We start from the raw sequence: 11,596 nt of genomic DNA on the forward strand, positions 1-11,596 counted from the left end.
CGATTTATGGAAATTAGTCTATCCCCTTAAATAAAAAAAAGCATTCCATTGGATGGGTAACTCCTTGCATAATTGTTTCAGATTTGAGTCAATATTTATCCCTTCACACTGTAATTAATAAATCACTAATAAATAATAATAAAAAAAAAGAGATATTAAGATAGTTAAAATCATATATATGCAAATGTTATATGATAAGAGAAATAACACTTCAGTGGTAATGTTAACATATATTATCACTTTTATGAAAAAGTTTATACATTTATTTTTTAATATTGTAAAGTTTTTTATTAATTTAAAAATATTTTTCTTAATTTCAACTTTAATGATAGTTCCCCTATGATAAAAAAGTAATAATAAAAGTAAGGTGTGTTAAAAGTATTTATTAGTTTAAGTAGGCATTACCATAGAGATGTTAAAACATGTTAAAATATATTTTTAGTAAAAGTGAACTCCACTTGAATGTATAAAATTTATATATATGTGAATGTGACACGCTATTATTATCACATCAATCTCCTCTTCCCACTTGTTAGTTTGCCCACCATCATTCACCCTTGGTTTAATTACTAACATCTTTTAACATATGCAAGCATCCATTGCGGTTTGAGAAAAATAAAATAAAATAAATGCTAACATTTGACAGTAAGATGTATTAGTTATTTTTTTTAATGGGTGTTCGGTTAATAAATTTAATTATATATATATATTTTTTTCTTTTTTTTTGCCTAGACGTTCAGGCGCTAAACACATTGTCCATAAGGATAAACTCATGTAAAATGACTAAACTACTCCATTTCTTGACAAACGTTGATTCTGGGGCAATTTGGGAAGTTAATTTTTAACTTATAACTCATTTTTGATCACATCAACTCTCATATTTTTTACACATAAAAAGACAAAAAAATAAAAATAAAATAAAAAATTCAACTTTTAATTAACTTTCCAAATCACCCTTTTATCTCATATCTCTCACTTTCTCCTCATATCTTATATCTCACCCTCTTTTTCTTCCATTACCCTCTCTCTCTTGCCCTCTCTCTCACTTCACCACCATCATTCATGTGATCGGCAACTTTCATGGGTTTTTAGGCAGATGTGGACTCACCAGCGACCAGTTGACGGTCTCCCCGCCACCACACCCACAGCAGCGCCGTTGATGCTGCAAATATGGTCACAATGATGACCTCCTCCACCGCCAGAACTCCATGGCTCTAGATTTGGTTCATCAAATCCCTAGATCTACAACAAAAGAAAATCATCTCTCTCTCTCTCTCTCTCTCTCTCTCTCTCTCTCTCTCTCTCCATCCACCTCTGTTTTGTCCTCCACTCCGACTGTCAGTACAATCGTCGCCGTTAATTCAACTACAATTTCCGCCGCCACAGACGACCGTTCATCTTCATCATCATCGCTGATTTGATTTCTATCTGTGCGGGGGTGATTTCCGCACTATGAAGAAGGGTTGAACTTCGTTGATGAACAACAGGCTTTGGGAATTGAAGATCTGCACAGAATAACAAACGGTGAGGCTGCCCGACCGGGGTTTGGTCGGAAACCCCTCCGATGGTAAAGTCAGGGACTCAGGGAGAGGAAAAAGAGAGGAGAGAATACAGAGTGTATATGTGTTAAGTGTATGGATTTCAGATCCCCTGAGAGTGAATAGTGTTCACCTTTTATAGGAGAAGGTTGTTTGTCGTTCAAGTCCTTCTCTCTCCGCCATCTGTCCAATGTGTCTTATTCGTGGTCGTCTCCTATTGGAGGAGGACGACCACTCCGCCTGACACTCGGGTGCAGGTCTGTTTTGTTTGTCTCATTAGCGGACATCTCTCATTGGAAGAGGACGACCACTCCGCCTGCCATTCGGATGCAAGTCTGTCATATATGCACCTTGTCCCTCTGCGCCTCCATGTCTCCACATTCTGTTCATGCAGAGGGGGAGGAGCAGGGTTGTTTGTCTCTTGTGGGCCCAAGAAAGATCTTTAGTGAATTGGTCTTCTCTAAGTTGGTCTGCTCTAGAACGGTTGTCCAACTAGGAGGTCCAATATGTTGCTCAACCCACTTCGGAGTGGTTCTGTCCATCCAGAAGGTCCACCATATTGCCCGGCCCACTTTTGAGTGATGCTCGTACATTGGGCCGAACTCCTATGATTGTCTTGCTTCGGAGCAAGTGTTGGCCATAGGGCTGAGGTCCGACCTAGCTCCACCTTGGAGTGAGTATTGCATTGGGCCTAGCACCAAGACTTGATTAATTTTCACCCACTTCATTTGTCCCATGGTTTGCGCTTACGTTTGGCGAAGCGGAAGCCAATTCTGTCACCAACTTCGAAGTTTGGGTGATCACAACTTAATTTGAGCTCCATGAGCTGGATTAAAAATTATTGTTCGGTCTAACATATGCGTCTGCCCAATGTTTTGTAGCTCGGTTGTGCCCCCCAAACTAAATGTGTCTTCACTAGCCTTGTAATTGTCTAGCTTGGTGCTCCTTCAGTCGGCTGAGCATCGCTGCTTGACTTGAAAATATATATATATATATATAAATCCACAAAAAAAAATTTATTTTTATTTTTTATTAAATATATATATATACACGAAAAATTTTTTATTTCTTATTTTTTTTTATTATTATTATTATTATTATTTAAAAAAAACATGTATAAATATATATATGTATATATATTTTTTTGGGGGGGGATATATATATATATACATATATTCCTAAAGTTGGATAATTGGACCGAGCAATACCATTGCCATGCATGGTAATAACATTCAAAAACTATTTGCTGGGTACTTGGTATTGTTTTGCACTTGGTGAGATAGATGTGGGCCCTACAAGCTTGATACTCCAAATCAAATTTTGCAAGTTTGCTTATGGAAATGTTTGGTGGACCATGTGCTGCCCTTCATGCTTTAATCACAGTATGCATGTTTTTGCTTGGTTGGTTTGCACGTTGGTTAACCGAGCAGGACATTGGAGGCCGAACAATTCAACATTATTTAATAGGCTTATTCTGTCCCTACTTGAGAAACATTGGCTCTGTTTGTTTGGTCCCATTGCCTCTATGCTTGGTCGTCCTGACTTTATTCCTTTGCTTTGCTCGGCCATGATTAACACTGTTTTTCTTCCTTGGTCGGTTATCAACTTTCCTTATATCTAGAAGCATTTTTCTTCATTGGCCATCTTTTTTTTTCGGTTGGACTGTTGCTAAGTCAAGCCAATTCTGACACCTGATGGGGCCGAGCAACTCCCATCTAATTTACGTACACACTTGCCAACTCGATCTCTTCAATTGTATACCCACAGACAGGGCAGTTCTTCACATGTTCTTTTCCCTTGCACCACTCCTTCAACGACGAATTCGGATCTTCCGTGAATTCCATGTACTTCTCGCATGACAGGAACGGATGATACTCCAAGTGACACCGTGTACATGTCTCCACATAACATGCCCCACGGACGAATGGCTTTCCAGACGTACAGGGCTCTGCCGCTTGATAAACTGAAGGGCAATCGGGTAATGAGCAAAACCTGAAATTACCTTCACTTGATGCCACAAATGAGCCCCGAGAGGCCCTGAAAAGTTCATCTAACTTCTCACTCGACAATAGAGATCGCAAGTTAGTAAGCAAAATTATAGTTCCACAACCCTCGTGCATACAGTGCATAGGAAAGCTATCTCGGCTTTTGATGGCGGACTCACACTGCTCTATTAAGCACAATCGGCAGAACTGATGTAAACAGCCTTCGAGCCGATAACCATCCTCCACTTCACACAAGCAAATCGGACACCCAGCTTCATTGTCAACCCTCTGAGCTGAAGGTCCGTTCATCTACGCAATCTCGTAGATTATGTCTTCAACTTTTTGCTTTAATTCTATGCTACCAGAAATAGAAATGACGTGGCGGCGTGAATTGAGAGTAAATTCTGCACCGGGAAACTTCTCTTTAACTACTTCCTTCATCAGATTGGGGGGCATAGATACACCTCGGAGGTGGATTTGGAGTTACTTGCTCTCATTCAAGGTCAGGAGGGACTGAACTAATTTTTGTTGAGCCATATCGATCCTTTTCAAAGACCCAAAGATCCTTACGCTAAGGCTATGCCTGTCAAAGAGAATGTAGGTTCCTGTCTCTCACTGAAGTGACTTCATGAGAGTGATGCCATCTCTCGGAAATAACAGCTTTCTTGAACAGAGTCGACCTCCATTTCCGTTTGGTTTATTTTTGTTCGATCGTTTTCGTTGTCGTTCGGTTGGTCGGCACACCTATGACTTGGTGTGCTTAACTTCTTCATACTAGAAAACTAGATTTCCTGAACTTATTTGCTCACTGATTTGGCAGAGTTGCTTAGTGAGGCTTCGGACACTCACTTTTCCTTTCCTTGCACGGCTTGCCTGAAAAGTTTGGAGCTGGGCTGACTTCGTATTTGGTTGTCACTGTTTTAAGTTTCCTTTAGCTTGGTCTAAAGTGCTTCAGTTAACCCGTCGGTGAGCATTGCAGCTCGGTCGTCCGTGATCTTGGCCTTGCCACCAGACCTTGAGCTCGGCCCTGACTAGTGTCCTTACTCCGACTATCGAGCCATCACGCATCCACATTTGACTAGTTTGGGAGCTGTCAACATGACGTAAAGGCAAGTCCATTTCAGAGTTTTTTAATGAAAACAAGCAAACCCACTTTGTTTAATACTTTCTCACTCTAGAAATTTGGATTTCCAGACCCATTCTTCCCATTTCCTTGCTGCCTCACTTTTTGCCTCCAGGAATAACAGATCCCATTTTCGGAAAAAGAGTCTGACTTTGGTTTTGCTCTTACATTTTTCTTTTTCTCGGAACTCTAAAGCAATTTTGAAATCTGATAATCTGATAACTTGACCTCCAGCTCTTTTTCTATAAATTCCAAACTCCTCTTCAGAAAATTGAGAGCTTGCATCAATGACGTGGTCTCCTCACTCTCTCACTCTGGAGAATTAAATTTTCAGAGTCTGGGGACAAACCCAGTGTTCTCTTCTTCGATCTTCATCTTCCGGCAACCCGTCGGCGTTCGTTGTTTGCAGCAAAAAATTATCCTCGTCGTTCTGTTACCTTGCAACCTGTTCATCTTGCCTCTTGTTCACTGGGTTCTGATTTTGTAAGTTTTTGAACTCTCTCATTTTAATGAGCTTTTCTTATTGATTTTTGGTGGACACTGTTTTGTAAGTCCTCTACTGTGATTTATTTATCTATTTATTTATTCCCTCTTTTTTTTTTTTTACTCTCTTTTTTTTTAAATTGAATTTTTTTTATTACAATTATATTTTTTTTTCTCTTTTTTTTTATTTAATCTTTTTTTTTTTGCTTTTTTTATTTTTATTTTTTCAACTCATAATTTTTCTCTTGGTTGCCACAGTGGGATTGCTTTATCGGAGAAGCTCGCCATCAAGTTCCCCTTGATTTTGGCACTGTAAGTCATAGAACCCATGTATTTCATTTCCACCTTCACCATTACTTTTTTGGTTAAGTGTAACGTTGAGAGTCGTTTAGCACACGGTTGCTCGGTCGGCCATTGTACCTCCAACCTTGCAAGTCATCCTTAGTGTAGTTGTTTGGTGGAACGTCGCACCTCCAATGGGTAAGTTTCGAAACCTAGTGGACACTCCGGCAGGAATGGATGAGTTCCGCCGAAGATATAACATTCCCAATGATGTCACATTGACATTGGCGGCGGTTGACGCAGATCGGTCGTGTACAAGCACCACAATGCCCTTCTCAATTGCCTCCATCGTAGAGGGGGGTGTTAGGTTTCCGTTGAACCCTTTGTTGCATCGATTCTTTTCTTATTTTGAACTTACACCAATGCAAATATTAATGAACACATTTAGAGTGATAAACGGTGTCTCGGTCTTGAACGACCTCTTAGACTTGGACTTGGGTATTTGGGATATCCTTCATTGCTACTCCTTGTGTCGTAATAAAGGCGGTAAAACCTATTATGTCAAAGTTCGGTCGTTGGACCTCCAACTCGTTACTGAACTTCCTGATAATGACAAGCATTGCTCTGATTTCCTTCAAGTCGGAGGTAATTGGGAGTTTGCGGCCGAGGAGGTGGGCCGATTGAAGCGGGTTCCACGAGAGAACGGCCACCCAGGTCATTCTTTATTTTAGTTTCCTTTTATCCATTCGCTTATCGCCTGTGACTTTTTTCTTTGTTAAAGTGTTATTGTTCGTACTTGCAGGTTCAAAGAAGCTAAAAAGGAGGCCGGAGAAAGAGCATCCGAGGGATATCAAAGTTGCACTAAGGTACGAAGATCGGTCGAAAGATCGGTCGGCCTCGTATTTGCTTAACTATGTGTGAACTTACAGACATGTCATCCAACGGAAACCCAAAGTAAACAACTTCTCGAGGGACTCACTTGAGATTGAAATCGAAGAACAAGTTGGCCAAACTGCTGGAGCTTCCTCTTCCACTGTCGTTTGTTCATCAAGTGGATCACTCAATAGAGGCTACTCTCCGTCGCCAGACTTAGCAAGCGAAATGGCTCATCGCCAAAAGCTCAATCTTGATGCCTTAGTCTTTGGATCTGATGATGAGGACCTTCTAGCTGTTTCGACGGTCGACACACGAGTTTCTTCTCCACCGATGGAGAGGTCTAAGGGTGGAAAAAAGGATGTTGTTGTTCCTCCTCCTCCCGTTGCTACTCTTGCTCTTCCCGCTGATAGGGCCTCAAAGAGGAAGAGGTCCAAAGGTAAAGAAGTTGCTGGGGGTTCTCATGAGCAGGGCTCGGTTGAAGAATGGGTGCCTCCCTTGGAGCATAACGGCCGAGCAATCACTACATCGGACAGCACAATCTACTCAAGCGACTTGGCCTTTGACTTATCAAAGACATTGCTGCTACCTTTGGATATGGCGGAGCAAAACATTTCAAGCGACGTGTTGATCAAGGGTTCGGTGCAGATGCTAACCGCAGTAAGTCTTCTTTTTATGTCTTTGTCATTTCCTTAAGTTTGGTTGTTGAGAATATGACATTTTGGTTGATGTAGTGCATTCAGAGGATGCACATCATGGACGAAAGGCGGCATCGTGATGAGCAAGAGAGGGTCAAGATGATTAACATGTTGGCTAATGCTGATATGTCCTTAAAGGCGGTCGGAGAGGATATAAAGGAGATGAAAGATGCAAAAAAGAAAGCTGAAGCACTGATGTTCATGGCCGAGCGGAGGGCTGCAGATGCCGATGCTGCTTTGAAGTCTTTAAAGTCTAATTATCAAGGGATGGTGGATGAGGCTGAACAGAGGGGCTATGACGAGGCTGAAAAGACCTATTTGGAGGAGATTTTGAAGCTGAGGGACAAGATCTTTACTAAGGGTTGGACTGGGGCTCTGCGCGCTGCTAAGTTGGAAGAGGCTTCTCCTCTTTATGATATTGGCGATATCCCAGTCCCTTCGAAGACCGTTGCGAGGGTTAGGATGAGAAGGCCTCCTCAAGGTGGAGCTACGGATGTTGATCCTTCTGGCCTTTCTCCTTTCCTGCCGAGCTCTTCCTTGGTTAGACAAATTGTCAATCCTACAGAAGAGGAGCACCGCGAAGATAGACACTACGAGGAGGAGCAACGCGAGGAGTAAGTTGTTAGGTTGCCTCGAGGTTTGCTTTTACTTCTGCTTTAGTAGTTCTTTTGTAATGAAACTTGGAAGTTAATGAAGTATCTTCAAGTTTTGCTTTAGCGTTCGGTTGGATAAGCTATGATACAAACCGAGCTCCTTTTTGTAATGAAGTACCTTCTAAATTTGCCAAGTGTTGAATTTGCAACTTGTACTTTTTTTATTTATCTTGGAGTTCGGTCGGGTGGACCTCTTCTTTTGTAAGGCCGAACTCTTTTTTGTAATTGAAGTTTCACTTCAATGCACTCGTTTTTTTATTTTCGCAAGTGTTGAACTGCTTATCTTCAATTTTTGCTTATATGTCATGTTTGCCCCCGGCCGAGCAGAGGCTCTGTGGCCTGGCAGGCTGTCTGTTCAGTCAGACCATGCTTTATGCCTTCGTAGAGAAAAAATTGTGAAAGTTTTTTATCATGTTGGTCGGCCACCACCTGACTTGGTCAAGTTTTGGCGTGATTTAACCCTTCGTAGAGTGTAATTCTGCCCGTCTTCTAGCGCGAATTGTGAATTTGGACCGTGCTTTAAGTAACGATACTTGGCACAAATTCCACCAAGTTGTACCACTTGGCACCCCGCTCCAACCAAAGGGTTGAGCATCCCAGATTGGCTTGAGTTAAGACCCGTGGCCAATTTGCTCCACCGAGCATAAATGTACAACACAAGTAAATAAGGACAAACTATAAAACAAATTTTCATTCATTGATACTTGTAACTTTTGATTACATCAAGGCATGTTCTGAGAAATACATTACTGTAAGTACTTCATCCTAAGAATCATATCACTGGAAGTACTTCTTTAGGTTGGCGACGTTCCATGGTCTAGGGATTGCCTTCCCTGATAAGTCAGCCAGATAGTATGCGCCATTGCCAAGTGCTGAAGTAACCTTGTAAGGCCCCTCCCAGTTAGCACCGAGTTTCCCTTCCCCAGGAACTTTCTTGTGATCCATTACCTTCCTGAGTACCAAGTCACCTGGTAGAAATTGCCTTGGACACACATTCTTGTTGAAGCTCTTAGTGAGTTGCTGCTGGTAGGCCGCCAACCGAATAAGGGCAGCTTCCCTACGTTCTTCGGCCATGTCCAGAGCTTGGGCGATGGCTTCATCATTGTCTGCTGGCTCAAAGATCTCAGAACAGATGGTAGGAAGGCCAACCTCTAAAGGGATGACTGCTTCTATCCCATAGGTAAGAGAGTAAGGTGTCTCACCGGTTGATCGACGAGGAGTAGTTCGGTAAGCCCAGAGGACATTCGGTATCTCCTCTACCCATTTGCCCTTGGCTTTTTCAAGACGCTTTTTTATCCCATCAACGATCGTCTTATTGGACGCTTCAGCTTGGCCATTGCCCTATGGGTAGGCCTGAGTGGAGTTTCGGAACTCTATCTTCAAGTCAGCGCAAAATCTTCTGAAGATCTTGCCATCAAATTGTGTACCGTTGTCAGAGAGAAGGACTCTGGGAATGCCAAATCGAGTCACAACATTGCGTCAAAACAAACCTCTTAGTGTCTGCTTCTTTGATCTTGCATAAGGCCTCCACCTCCACCCACTTGGTGAAGTAGTCAGTTGCAGCAATGAAAAACCTTTTATTCCTAGTTCCCCTAGCTAATGGTCTAACAATGTCTAAGCCCCACTGAGCGAATGGCCAAGGACTGGTGAGGGGGGTTAGAGCTTTAGCTGGCTGGTGAATGAGAGGAGCAAACTTTTGGCACTTGTCGCATTTGCGGACGTACTGTTGGGCCTCCTTTTGCATGCGCGGCCACCAATACCCGTGTGTTAGGGCTCGGTGTGCCAAGGACCGACCACCAGTGTGGCTTCCATAGATTCCATCATGGATCTCATAAAGCACATCTTCCACCAGACTTGGATGAACACAGAGTAGATAAGGGCCCATGTAGGACTTCTTGTAAAGCTTACCAGATGGGGAGACCCAAAATCGAGCAGCTCTATGCCTTGTCCTGTGCGCTTCTTTTTTGTCCTCAGGAAGGGTGCCATTCTTCAAGAAGGCCAGGAGTGGGTCCATCCAACTTGGGCCCAAATCTGTGCAGAGGACCTTTTCGACTAGTTGAATACTTGGTTGGGGTACATATTCCATCCATATTTTGCGGGCGTCTCTGGAGTCGACCGAGGAACCTAGGCAAGCTAAAGCATCACCATGACCATTTCCCTCTCGGCCAATCTTCTCGACTCTGATGGCTTAGAACTTTCTGATCAAATTTTTGGCCTGTTCTGCATAAGTGGCCATCCGTTCATCGCGAGCCTCGTAAACTTCGGAGAGTTGGTTGACCACTAATTGGGAATCACTAAAGACGAGTAGCTCCTCTACGTTGAAGTGTTCGGCACTTCGCAAGCCGGCTAGTAGAGCTTCATACTCTGCTTCATTATTAGAAGCTTTCCAGCCCAACCGAATGGCTTGCTCCCATATGAATCCTTCAGGAGAAATAAGGACAACTCCTGCCCCAGAGCCTTTTTGGTTAGAAGAACCGTCCACAAACAGCTTCCATACGTCTCCAACAAAAAGCTTCCATGCTTCGGCTGGGGATTGCCCTTTATGGTGGGCAGGCATAGTGACCAAAGCAGAGCTCCCTTCGGAGGGGACAGCCGGTCTCGGGGTGAATTTTGCAACAAAGTCTGCCAGAACTTGAGCTTTGATTGCTGTCCAAGGTTGGAACTTGATATCAAACTCTCCAAGCTCCACTGCCCACTTTGCTGTTCGGCCTGAGAAATCTGCTCGACTGAATACCGACTTGAGGGGGAATTCAGTGAGGACGTTGATGGTATGTCCTTGAAAGTAGTGAACAAGCTTTCTAGAGGCAATTAATAGTGCATATGCCAATTTCTCCAATGGCAAGTATCTAGTTTCGGCATCTAGGAGTGTCTTGCTAACATAATACACTGGTTTTTGCTCCTTCCCATCCTCTCTGACTAGCATTGCACTAACAGCATGATCAGAAACAACCAAGTAAAGGAAAAGCTCTTCGTTGGCGACAAGTGTTGATAGAAGGGGAGGAGAGGACAAATACTTCTTCAAATCTTCTAGCGCTTCGGAGCACTGACTTCCCCACTCAAAACTGGTTTTCTTCCTTAGAAGTTGGAAGAAGGGCTTCATCCGATCAGAGGACCGACTGATGAAACGGTTAAGTGCCGCAGCCATACCAGCGAGTTTCTGGAGTTCTTTAGCCTTTGTAGGTGCTTCAAGGTCTTGGAGGGCTTTGATTTGGTCGGGGTTGGCTTCAATGCCCCGCCTAGCCACCATATACCCCAAGAACTTCCCTGATCCTACTCTAAAGGCACATTTTGAGGCGTTCAATCGAAGCTTGTGAGTCTTCAAAATTCCAAACACTTGCTCAAGGTCCCTTAGATGGTGCGCGGCCAACTTGCTTTTGACGACCATGTCATCAATGTATGCTTCCATGGTTTTACCAAGCTGGTCCTTGAACATTTTGGTGACCATTCGCTGGTAGGTCGCACCAGCGTTTTTCAAGCCGAAGGGCATCACTTTGTAGCAGTAAATGCCTCTAGGGCTGATGAAAGCCGTTTTCTCCTAGTTAGGACCAAACATAGGGATCTGGTGGTAGCCACTATAGGCGTCTAGAAAGCTCATGCGCTCATGTCCAGCCGTTGCGTCAACAAGTTAATCTATTCATGGAAGGGGAAAGCTATCCTTGGGGCAAGCTTTGTTAAGGCTAGTGAAATCAACGCAGACTCTCCATTTACCATTCTTCTTTTTCACCACGACGGTGTTGGACAGCCACTTTGGGTACTGCATTTCTCGAATGACTCCAGCAGCCAAAAGTTTGTCCACCTCTTCGATCACTACATCGGTGTGTTCCACGGATGATCGTCTACTCTTCTGAATAACCGGCCGTGCTCCTAGTTGGACGTTGAGTTGATGACAGGCATAGTTGGGGTCCAACCCAGGAGTGTCATAGGCCAACCAGGCGAACACTTCGATGTTTTTACGGAGTAG

General features: G+C 43.3%; 1 pseudogene; it reads right to left on the reverse strand.

Annotated features, from left to right (window-relative positions):
• Nucleotides 1-3,253: 3,253 nt before the first annotated feature.
• Nucleotides 3,254-3,832, reverse strand: LOC145806938 (ATP-dependent RNA helicase DEAH12, chloroplastic pseudogene; annotated as a pseudogene).
• Nucleotides 3,833-11,596: the final 7,764 nt, after the last annotated feature.

The sequence above is a fragment of the Camellia sinensis genome, chromosome 14 (genome assembly GCF_055761805.1).
Source record: "Camellia sinensis isolate YWXY chromosome 14, ASM5576180v1, whole genome shotgun sequence".
Lineage (NCBI taxonomy): Eukaryota > Viridiplantae > Streptophyta > Magnoliopsida > Ericales > Theaceae > Camellia > Camellia sinensis.